This window comes from Notothenia coriiceps, unplaced genomic scaffold (assembly GCF_000735185.1).
Source record: "Notothenia coriiceps isolate Sejong01 unplaced genomic scaffold, NC01 NC01_scaffold00007822, whole genome shotgun sequence".
Taxonomy (NCBI): Eukaryota; Metazoa; Chordata; class Actinopteri; order Perciformes; family Nototheniidae; genus Notothenia; species Notothenia coriiceps.
In genome coordinates, this window is record NW_011340523.1 from 40365 (window position 1) to 49633 (window position 9269).

Below are 9269 nucleotides of genomic sequence, written 5' to 3' on the forward strand. Positions count from 1 at the left end.
TCGCATATCCGCCTCGGGGAAGAGAGTACACTGGGGGAGAGTACCCTGGGGCTCCATGCTACCAGAAAGGACTTCGATCCATTCCGCGTCGTTCCACTCGCGCCCGGGGGCGATGTCTTGATCGCGAACATGTAGTCTCGGGCGTACTAGTAGCACCGAAGCACCGGGGCTCCAACCAACGGGGGCATCCCCCTATTAGGGCCATGGATTTTTGTCATCTCGGGGGGAAACGACCCACCAGTGGTGCGTTACCAAGTGGACATAGGACCCCTATTTAGGGCAATGGATCCACTCTCCGGGGAAGGACCGACCGACTGGTGGCGTTAGCCAAATGACAGAACCCTAAGTTAGGACTATTTCAGCAATGAACGTCACTCTCGGGAATGAACCGACAGTGGCGGTTAGCCAAAGGGGGAAGACCTAATGTAACCATTAAACAGCAATGACGCCCACTTACTCGGGAAGAAAACCACGAAAGTGGGGTGCGGTACCAAAGTGACAGGACTAAATTTGTTAGACCTATTTTAAGGGGCAATGGAACCCGTCACTCTCGGGGAGAGACCTCCAGCATGGCCCCTATGGAAATGGAAAAGAATCGTTTTATTTCACTATCCAGGAAGAGACCGGGAAAATCTCCCTCGTGGGCCCCTCCGACACCCCCAAAGGAGCGGACTAAAGACCCACTTTTTGTTTCCCTGAAATGGGATCTTGTTTATTTACACTTCCAGGAGAAGAAGACGGTAAATCCCCGCTCTTTTGCCGCTCACAAGAGGCCCTAAGGGACGAAGACTACAAGCATGTGGTCCCCTGGACAAATGGCACCTCATAACCTTGCACACGTGGGTCCCGGACTTCCCGACTTAAAGCACGTTCACCACCGGAACAACCCAATGTTTTTCACAACCTTTTACAAACCCTCAATGCCCTGGTAACCCTAAAAAGGGGGGGGGGGGGGGGGTTTTTTGGATGCGGTGCTTTACCGTCCGGCACATGGCATCCAATTCGGCCTCTTCATGAAGCACCACCCCTTCTGAGGAATCTCATGTCCGGTAAACACTTAAATAGTCTGAATACACCAAGGGCTCATCACTGCACTTTAACACAAGAAAAATATTTTAAAATGGGCGGGAAAGTGGTTTTAACTCTGGAAGAAGAGTTGTGTCCTTCAATTTGCACGTAATCATTAAACAATTAACATCTCCCTGGAAAATGCACCAGAATTGTCCATTTTCCAGGAAGGGTCCAATGTTTTAAAGTATATGGCAAATACAGCTAAACACCCAGGGAAACGTTTGAAAAGGCGGGGAAAGTGTTTAAAATAGTCGGAAAGTGTTTTAACGTCGGAAGAGAGTTTAAGGTCTGTCCATTTTTGCAACGATAATCATTTAACATTGAACGTTCCTGGAAATGCACAGATTATGCCATTTCCAGGAGGCAATGTTAAATGTGGAGCATTTTCCAAAGGAGACCAAAATTAGTCTACCAAATGTTAAATGATAGGTGGTCCAAAAACAACCCCATCCCAGGATACGTGTGTGAAAAGCGGGAAGTGTTTAAAAATAAGTCAAAGTGCCGCAAACACACACCACTCTCCTCTCAACGGCTTTCACAAACACTTTTTCTTTCCACTATTTAACAACTTTTCCCCGCCCTTTCAAACACGTATCCCTGGGTGTTTAGCCTGTCATTTTGCAGATAAATCATTTTACAATTGACCCACCCATCAGAATCGCCCACGCTCTCCCTCCGTCCACGGTTCACTATGGAAACTGGACATTAATCGCTGTGGCATTTCAGGAGATGTTCAAATTGTTAAATGATATCGTGGCAAAATGAAGACTTACAAAACTACTCTTCCAGACGTTTAAAAACACTTCGACCTATTTTAAACAACTTTCGCCGCCTTTCAAGAACACGTATCCCTGGGGTGTTTTAGCCCCTGTCATTTTTGCAGGATGTCATCGCCTTAACATGGCCCTCTCCTGGAAATGGACATAACTTCCTGCATGCTTTCCAGGAGAATGTCTATCATGTGTTAAATGATATCGGCAAATTGAAGCACCACCCGGAAGCTCAAGGATCGATAACATACTTCACTCCACCACGCTCACTACCCCGTAGCAACTCTGCATTCCAGATAGACGTTAAAAACACTTCCCCGACCCATTTAAACATATTTCCTGGCTTGTAAAGTGCGTGATGAGCCCCTGATAGTATCAGACTATTAAAGGGTTACCAGGAGCTGAGAAAATAGTCCTCCCAAGAAGGGTGGTGGTGCGTGAAAGAACAGGCCGAATAATGGATGCCGATGGGCGGACGGTAAAGCACCCGCAAATCCCACCCCCCTTTTAGGGTTTACCAGGGGGGCCATGAAGGTTCTGAAGGTGTGGAACATCTGGTTTAGTCCCGTGGGGCGGGGGAGTGCTAAGTCCGGAGGTCCGGGGACTCACGGTGTGCAAGGTTATGGAGGTGCCCATGTCAGGGACACATGCTGGGAGGTCTCTAGTCCGTCCTTCAGGGCTCTGTGAGCCGGCAAAGAGAGGGGATTTACCCGTCGTCTCTCCTGGAAGTGTGAAATAAACAGAGTCCCCATTTCAGGGACACATGCTGGAGGTCTTTAGTCCGTCCTTTGTGGGTCTTGGAGGGGCCACAGAGAGGAGATTTCCCCGGTCTCTGTCCTGGATGAGTGAAATAAACAGAGTCTCCATTTCAGGGACACATGCTGGAGGTCTCTCTCCCGAGAGTGGACGTCCATTGCCTGTAAATAGGTCTAACATTAGGTCTGTCACTTTGGCTAACCGCACCACTGTCGGTCGTCTCCCGAGAGTGGACGTCCATTGCCTGTAAATAGGTCTAACATTAGGTCTGTCACTTTGGCTAACCGCACCACTGTCGGTCGTCTCCCGAGAGTGGACATCCATTGCCCCTAAATAGGGGAGTGTTGTCACCAGTCTTATTGTCTCTCAAACAGAAATGCTTGCAGTCCTCTCCCCATCCCTTAACTCTCCCAGATCTCCAGTCTATGTGTGGGTTGTGCTTGACTAACCATGGGTAACCAAGAATAAGTGGATGCTGAGCAGAGTCAAATAAATGGAAAGTCATGTGTTCAGTATGTGTTGCATTTACAGTTATTTCAATGGGCATAGTACAATGGGTAACGGTAAACAATAACCGACCATCCAGACCAGAGGCCTTTAACGGTTGCTTCAAAGGAATTACCACACAGTTCCACTTCTTGGCCAACCCCAATCCATTAAACTTTCATCTGCACCAGAGTCTTTGAGAACCCCCTGAGTTAAAACATGTCTGTCTACTTTTACTGGTACCTGTGTCAATGTACGAGGAGGGAATCCAGATGACAGTCGGCTCACCAGAGTGAAAAGAAAGACCAGACAAAAAGGCGTCGAGCAGTGCTGAAGAATTCCAGCCACTATCTGCTGCAAGGGTCCTGAACTCAANGTCTGTCCGTCCTGGGAGAGGGATCCCTCCTCTGTTGCTCTCCCTGAGGTTTCTCCCATGTTCCCCTTTAAACTGTGGGGTTTCTCTGGAAGTGTTTCCTTGTACGATGTGAGGGTCTAAGGACAGAGGGTCTAAGGACAGAGGGTCTGAGGACAGAGGGTCTAAGGACAGAGGGTGTCGTATTGTCATACTGATATTCTGTACAAACTGTGAAGTCCACTGAGACAAATGTAACATTTGTGATATTGGGCTATATAAATACAAATTGATTGATTGATTGATTGATTGATTGATTGATTATGTGTCCTCTAACTCAGAGAGGAACTGAGGATCTGCTGGGAAATGTGTTTGCATTACAAGTCTGGCTCCTAATTCATCTGCACTGCAGAGTTTTACACGTTGTAATTAATTACCTGCACTTGACTGTGTAATATTTGAATATATTGTAAAATAGACCAATTTCCTTCAGAAACGGAAAAATACAGACAAAAGTGACGTGAAGTGTGAAAAGCAAATACACGTTTAAATCCCATGCAATTAATAAAGCTAATTATTCAGATAAGTGGATGGAAATGAAGGTATTATATACTTTAATTTATTCTCCTTTAACGAGGAAATTATCAAATGAAGTTGAACTATTATTAATGAAAATATATGACAGAGGAAGCTCAATGCTAACCGTTAGCACTCTGGAGCCACAAGTTATAGTCAATTTACTGCAAAATGATTTCAAAAACCTGGATAAAAGCACCTGATATTCCAGACTCCCCGTGAACAATAGAGGTCTAAATGACATGTTACCTGCATGTTCCTTTTTATTTTATTTTTGTACATGAGTGCAGAGAAGTGACTCCAGGGACAAAGGACTCCAGGGAAAGAAAGTGTCCCTCTCATTTCTAAACGCTGCAAAGTGTTTGAGTGATGGGAGGAAACGTAGCGTACAGGAAGTGATCATTGAAACTCACTTTCCTCCCAGGAGCAAAGGAGGCAATCTGAGACATGTAAAGAGGAAAGAAAAGGAGGTAAGATAACGGGTTTCTGAGTGAAAGAGAGACCCTCTGGAAGCATCCTGAGAGGGTCATTTGTTCTCTTTTTGAACCTCTTTGAGAACAATCGTTCCCCTCCAATTTAACATTTACACAGTCCTGTTAATGTCTCGTTGCTTCTGTAATTAGGATGAGAAATAAGAGCACTCAGAACTACTTATTATACTTACTTTAGTACTATTTGTCAATGTGAGTATTTCTTTTTTATGCAACTTTATACTTTTGCTCTACACTGAAAAAACTGAAACGTTGACTTTAATTAAATGTATCATGTCAACATATTTCACATAACTGTAAGGTTGGTTTTAATCAAACATATTAGGTTCAACTTAAAGTGGACCTATCATGCTATATTGGAAACATACTGTAGGGCCATACCTATACAAAACATGTCTGAGAAGTTTTTTGTTTAAAATACCAAACAGATCCCCCGTTGTAGCCATGCCTCATATTGCTCATACCCCTCTATACCAGCTGTTAGAGGAGGCGGAGCTAATGCCTGACCAGAATTCTACCGGACATAAAGTTACATTCTGCTGTGATAAAACGCCACCCTGTTCTAAACCACATCAAGGATTATTTCTGAAACAGTATGGAGCTCAAATGCTTTTTCTCTTGCGGGTTTATCACAAGGTGAGTTCCTTTTTTTATTTCCTGCTTTTTAAACACATGTGCTCTCCAGTACAGGTTAGCTCTGAGTGTTAGCGAGGCTTGCTAATGTAAACAAAGACCAGATTACGTCCAAAACACGTCAGGCATTGTTTCTGATAGCAACTTTCTGTGGGTCCGCTGACGTCACAGCGGATGGAATCTGTATCCGCTCGTTGTACACCCGTTTTAAAAAGATTTGGGTACGGAGGAAAAGAGAGAGGGTTTTATTTTCTGACGCTGCGTGAATGGGGATATTATTTATTTATTTATGTATAAAAGACATCACAAAGTGCATTTTGCATCATGGGTCCCCTTTAATATGATTGCTTTCAACTAACCTTATAAAGTTATGTGAAATCTGTTGACATAAAACATTTCATTAAAGTCAACGTTTCAGTTTTTTCAGTGTACACATGCATTTTTAAATATAATATGATAATTTACTGAACTACGTATCACAGATTTGAAAATGGGATCCACATTGACAAACTACAAGATTTAAATGATGATTTTTTTAAAACTAAATGTATATTTATTCATAACCAAGGAAGAAAACAAATCATGTTATTTTAAGCTAAATTAAAGAAAAATCATATTTTTCGGCTTAAAAAAGTTATTTTAATGCAATAAAGACCAATACAAATATATGAAGTACATTTTGCTGGTATGTTTCCCTTCTTTTACTACACATGCATTTTTTAAATATAACATGATGATGTACTGAACTACTTATATACACGGATTTGAAAATAACTATGCCTAACCCTTTTTAAAGCTTTCACAGGACATTATTTAACCATTTTGGGGAATTTTAGCAAAAATATTAATCTAGTGTTTGTAGATTTTAGAAGTATTTTTCTTGCACACATTTTGGAGCTGCAGCTCAGTAACATGTTCCCCTCCACTCCTCCACCTTATATCCGTTATTTAACCAGCTAAAAAGTCCGAGACCTTCTTTGTTTCCATCTGAGATCTGCACTAACACCTGGACGCATGAAAGTCCCTGCCATACTTGCCAACCCTCCCGATTTTCGCGGGAAACTCCCGATTTCATTGCCCTCTCCCGGTTTCCTCCCGGGGTCATATTTCTCCCGCATTTCTCCCGATTTCTGACAATATCAGATTTACTCAGGACTGTTTCCACTCAGACTTTAATACAGCTACACCATTGTTTGGTTTCCATGGTAACACGTCTCTTTAGTAGCGCACGGTACTGAAAGTCTGAGAGGGTGTTCAGCACGGTGAGGAAGATAGTCACAGAAAACAGAACAAGAATCGACAACTCGACCCTCTGCTCACTTCTTTCCTGTAAAACACAGGTCCAGCCCACACATGTGCTCCATCAAGGATGGTGCTTCAGGCCGCAAGGCAGTGCACTTACAGCTACAATAAGCATGTTAATGTTAACCTAATACAGCTCCGGCGGTGGTTTTGAAATCCTCCCGATTTCTGAGGTCTCAAGGTTGGCAAGTATGGTCCCTGCTCTCTAGCAGGACTGAAAAGGGGGTGAAAAGGTTATCATGAGCTAAGTTCTAGTTCCAGATCTTTTTGGTGTGAACGCAAAATCCCAGGAACTATCGGAACTATTCCTGGGAAAAGTACGGTGTGAAAAGCGCCTAATGTATGTCAGCTTATATTTTTAAGTTTTCTTAAGCTAGTTTTTAACTTGTTTGTTTGTTTGTATAGTTTCTTAAGATTTAGGTTTTGGAAATATTATAGTAAGACTTTCATTGTACAGTTAAACTTCCTGTTATACTAAAGGACATATCTTGAATCTTGAATCTATTGCAGTGTCGGTAAAGTTTGGATTACCTGTGCACGGCTAATTATAAGTAATATGGATATGAAGCCTTCTTTAAGAAAGCTGTTACCTGGTCAGGTGGGTTATTGTTGTCACCACAGATAACCTGATGTGTTTCAGAGGTTTGAAACCCACATGTTAACGATGTGTCTGCACTGATTGAGTTATTGATAGAAACAGGAAGCAGCTGATGAACAGACGGAGGAGAGAGATTACTGACAGGCTGCTGGAGGGAGATAAACACTGAGGCTTCTGGGTAATCAGGTTAACGAGGGAGAGGACGTCCAATCAGGGGAGAGATTCACGAGTCTTTGTGAAGAGAGGAACAGATGGATAATGATGACTTCTTTAAACCAACATGTGAGGGAAAAGAACTCAGATATTTTACTCAAGTTAAAGTAATTACAGAAATATGCTCTTTAAATAAAAGCTGTAGAAATTCACAAAAAACAAATCAGAATTGATGCAGATTTTGTATTTATTTAACAGTAAAATAACTGGATTGGATTATAAATATACATTTTAAACATCATGTCATGTGTTGTTTCTAAGTCTTTATACAAAAACAACAAATCAGGGAAGGAAAAAAAACGACTTCAAGTTAAATTCCGATATTTTGTTTTGTATGCACTTTAGATTTCCCCCGTGCGTCACTGCTTTGAACTCCGAAACACTCAGACCTCCTGCTGGTTCTCATGCATGTGATCAAACAGACCATAATAACCTCTCTGTGTTTCTGCATCAAAGCTCTGGAGCCCTTCACTCTCAGAGACCCGTGTTACACTTATTGGAGTCTAAAAGCCAATGTAGTGACACACAGCGTCCAATGCATGCTCTGTTCACACACACACACACACACACACACACACACACACACACACACACACACACACACACACACACACACACACACACACACACACACACACACACACACACACACACACAGCGTCTGATGTGAAGTGTAGACCCAGAGAGATCTTGAGAAATATGTTGGTTATCATCTGGGTTTTTCTGCACAAATTGGGGCGAAGAGAGGAGACTTTTGACATTTGAGAGGCTGCCGAGTGTTTGAAGATTAATTGGATGTGAGATTTGTCTTCGTGCATATCAACGCTTATTATATCCTACATGTGGATACAAGTTACACACTGTGCATCGAAAGGTTAAAACAGAGATGAAAGTGTGTTTTAATTTAATTAAATGTATTTAAACGCATGGTGCTTCTTCACTCGATGCTTCCTCTACTTATTGTTGAATAGAAATACATTTAGGTTAATAAATCTCCTTTGAAATATGGAAAGAATGCATACGGCCGTGTTGCAGGAAACACACTGAGAGGTAATGGCTTTTTATATACAGTTAAGCACAATAAAAAAAAGCATTAAAACTTCTCTTTTAGCAATGTTTATTGTTTCTCTTATTTAAAAACCGCAAGCATTTGTATATTTTTATTTGTTTTTTAAAGTCAAACTAACTTCTTTTTTTACCATCTACTTAAGTATTTACCAAATCATCAGTTTAGCAGGTGTACAGGATGAACGGTCATGTAATCAATGACGAGACCTGCAAGAAAACCACTGAATTATATTAGATTTTCTTTCTTTCTGAGAGATAATATATCTATCTATATTTACTCCAGTGAGATTGCCTCATAGCAATGAATGGACAGTAACTTATTTATCGTGATTGTTGAGGAGTAAATCCTAACCTAAAACGATCCCATATTTTCCTGCAGAAATCCACAGTATATGTATTAATAACCCTCCTCTCAGGAAACTGTGTCAATATCACATTTAATAATTCAAAATGTTTGCAGGGAAATGCAAACAGACGCTCAGCAGCTGCTTCAGCTTTACAAACAACGTGCCGTTTCTGTCCTCAACACCTCCGATAATCCACAGAGGCTCACACTGACACGCCTGACACACATCCTCTGAAGCTGAACACACTTTACACTTTACACTCGCCCCAATAGAAGAAATAAGTAAAGTGTCTTTTGTTATATCTTTAAAGGTCTCCTATCATACTGTTTCTCATCAATGTATCACAGGTCTCAGATATATCCAGAGCCTGTCTCTGATTGGCTGAAACACCAAACAGATCATTGCAGCATTACCCATAATCCCCTCTGTTTCAGCCCTGTTTCCAAAGTGCTGATTCTCTGTCTGTTACTTTAGATGAAAATAAGGAGCCCCTCCCCACGCCCCTCTGAGAGACATTTGGTTACAAAGAACTCAATGGTGCTCTAGAGGACAGGGATGGTTACCTGGTTTGATACACAAGACAAACATCGTTATGACAAAAACACA

At 42.0% G+C, this 9269-nt stretch overlaps 1 protein-coding gene across 1 annotated transcript in view; it reads right to left on the minus strand.

The window, feature by feature from the left end:
* LOC104944291 (D(2)-like dopamine receptor) overlaps positions 1 to 9269 on the minus strand; it is a 33018-nt gene that overhangs the window by 5006 nt on the left and 18743 nt on the right. The window lies entirely within an intron of this gene.